Below are 3340 nucleotides of genomic sequence, written 5' to 3'. Positions count from 1 at the left end.
CAGAAAGTCAATTAATTTTCCTGACTCGTCGTAGAGAGGTTATTCTTCTTACTTGGATCGACGTAGTTATTTATCTATATGGTATTTATATTTACGTTTATTACCTTGTATTGTTAACCGAAACTTGAAAAACATAGAATGAGCGAGGTAAACCACAGCTGAGCTATAAAAAGTTCAATCCACACTCCAAGTGTCTTCCCTAATTGCCACGGCTGTTTGTGTGTTTCCCTGCTTTCTTCAGTGATGAGTTTGCGACCTCAGAATATATTTAGAGAGATATTGATTTGGTAAGAGTACGGTATGAAGAAACAAGAGGTCCACACGAGGAATTCAAAACTCACAGAGGGGCGAACTTTCTCGCTGCAAAAAGTCAACAAAGGCTTTCAGAGGTAGGAAATGCCAATGGCATGGATGGTCAGGGTGTTTCTACTGTTCAGATTAGACTCAAAGCAAGATCGATCACTTTTTGTGGCTAATTTTCGGACGTTTTTGCGCTTGGTTTTTTTGTGCAACATTTGCGGCTTATAAACCAGTGCAGCTTATGTGTGTTTAAATTCCAGATTTTTTAAAATTTAGAGGATGCGGCTTATATAACGATGCGCTCAATGGTCCGAATTTTATGGTACTTGCCTTGCCATGAGAAATGCATCTAAAAGAAAAAGTAATATGTAGTGTTGGGAGTTAGAGTGCGGACAGGAATGGATGGAAAACAGCATCCTGGTTGCCATGGCAACCACTTTAGATGACGAACGTATGTCATGACACACCGTCTCCACAGTCTGTACCTATGTACCAAATATGAAACGTGAAAGTTGAAAACTTTGGGAGTTAGAGTGCGGACAGGAACGGACGACGGATAGACGGACAGACAACCGGTATCACATAATACACCCCGATGTGTGTGTATATATATATATATATATATATATATATATATATATATATATATATATATATATATATATATATATATATATATATATATATATATATATATATATATATATATATATATATATATATATATATATATATATATATCGGGCGTATAAAAAAATCGTGTGGTAGATTAAAACATTAGAAAGGAAAGAGGGGGAACACTCGGGAGAGTGCAAAACCTCCGCCGCCAATACTGCTGGGTCACTCAAGTGAACCTTATATCTTATTCATTAAATATGATGTCAACAGTGCCAACAGTTATAGTTTTCTCCATTTTTTTTTTTGGGGGGGGGGTTTGGAAATCACTTAAAACATGTAGAAATGCAATAAAAACAAATCGAAATTCTGTTGAAAAAAAGTTGCAAAACTTTTTTCCTCTAACAATTTTTTTTGGGGGGTGGGGGTTGGAAATCACTTAAAACATGTAGAAATGCAAAAAAAATAAAAAAAATTCTCGAACAATTTTTTTTGGGTGGGGGGGGGTTGGAAATCACTAAAAACATGTAGAAATGCAAAAAAAAAATTCTCTAACAATTTTTTTTGGGGGTGGGGGTTGGAAATCACTTAAAACATGTAGGAATGCAAAAAAAAAAAAAAAAATTCTATAACTTTTTTGGGGGGGTTGGAAATCACTTAAAACATGGAAATGCAAAAAAAAATTTGTTTTTCTCTAACAATTTTTTTTTTGGGGGGGTGGGGGTTGGAAATCACAAACATGTAGAAATGCAAAAAAAGAATTTTTTTCTCTAACAATTTTTTTTGTGGGGAGGGGGGGGATTGAAAATCACTTAAAACATGTAGAAATGCAAAAAAAACAAAAAACATTTTTCCTCGAACAATTTTTTTTTTGGGGGGTGGGGGTTGGAAATCACTTCAAACATGTAGAAATGCAAAAAAAAAATTCTTTTTCTCTAACAATTTTTTTTGGGGGGGTTGGAAATCACTTAAAACATGTATAAATGCAAAAAAAAAATTCTCGAACAATTTTTTTTTGGGGGGGGACCAAGTCCAAAATCTAATGGCATGATCCTTGGACCATACCTAACCCCCCCCCCACCAAGTTTCGTCGAAATCCGTCAGAGTTTTTCCGTAAAACAAAAAATTTAACATTTTCATGCTCACGCTCATGCCGGGGGTATCGCGATAGCTCTCTGTTCTTCGAACAGGCGAGCTAAAAACTAGAAGGGCACTCGGTAGAGCGCATACCTCCACCATAAAATGCCTGATCCACGAGAACATATCAGGCCCAATACATTTTTGAATAAAAAAATTTTTAATCCTCATATCTGGATCATTTACAAGGATTTACAAGGAATTAAGGTGCATGAGGAGGCCATTCGGACCATCATGCCTGCGCCACACCAATACCAGCTTTAATAAATCAGTCAATACCCCTTCCCTTCAAGTGCAGCATTTTTGGCTGCTGCACTGGTACTCATTTTGCCGACCTCAGAAGAATTGATATGTGCAACCCCCCCACCCCCCCACCCCAGTGTTAATTCAGCAGCCAACGGGGATTGAACTCAGGACCCGAGGATCCCAAGCCACCACCCTAACTGCGATGCCAACACCAGGATCTGGATTCAGATCTTCATCAAAACCGAATCAATTCTTCTTCGTCACATACCCAAAATGTCCAGCAAGTTTCGTCTGAATCCGTCCACAACTTTTTGAGAAATCGTGCTATATATAGTTTTTTGGTACCATCTCTAAATGATGAAGAATCACGAAAATTCTCGGAGCCGAATCCGGATCTTCATCAAAATCTAACGAGTTCGTCCATGTCACACACCAAACCTCTCCACCAAATCCGTTCACAACTCGAGATAACCTGCACACAGACAAACAGTCAATCGATCAATAAAAAAAACGCCATGCAGAGCACGATACTTGCAAAATACACCCTCCTCTCTCCAAAGGTTGCCATGGATACATCAAATTGTCCATTTCATTCAGATTTAAATTGACAATTGTAATCAAAGCTCAGGTCAATCAGGTGAAAACTGATTATTTTTCCAGATTGAAATTGATGATTTTAGAAGTTTGACCTCAAGATGACCTTTGACCTAAAAATCAATCGGCTTCTCAGTTGAGACTTGCCCAAGTTGTGGAGGTAGTTTCATGACGATCGGCTTGGAATTGTGACCTGTAGGCGATTGACAAAACCAACCAACCAATGCACTTGAAAAATCTTCGATTTCACAGACAGAACTGGGCTGGTGAAAATATAACCTCCTTCCACCTTCGGCGGCAGAAGTTATAGGTTTTTACAATCAACAATGAAATTTAACAGTAGATCAGCAGCATTTGTAAAAATTCAAAATGTCATGAAAAGGAAAGTTTGCAATCAATGTGTTGTCCCAGCAATGGTGGCAGTGAAACACGATCTCCAACTAAAAAT

The sequence above is a fragment of the Eptatretus burgeri genome, chromosome 6 (genome assembly GCF_056783735.1).
Source record: "Eptatretus burgeri isolate ZD-2024b chromosome 6, Ebu_testis_v1, whole genome shotgun sequence".
NCBI classification, from domain to species: domain Eukaryota; kingdom Metazoa; phylum Chordata; class Myxini; order Myxiniformes; family Myxinidae; genus Eptatretus; species Eptatretus burgeri.
This window is presented reverse-complemented; position numbering follows the sequence as displayed.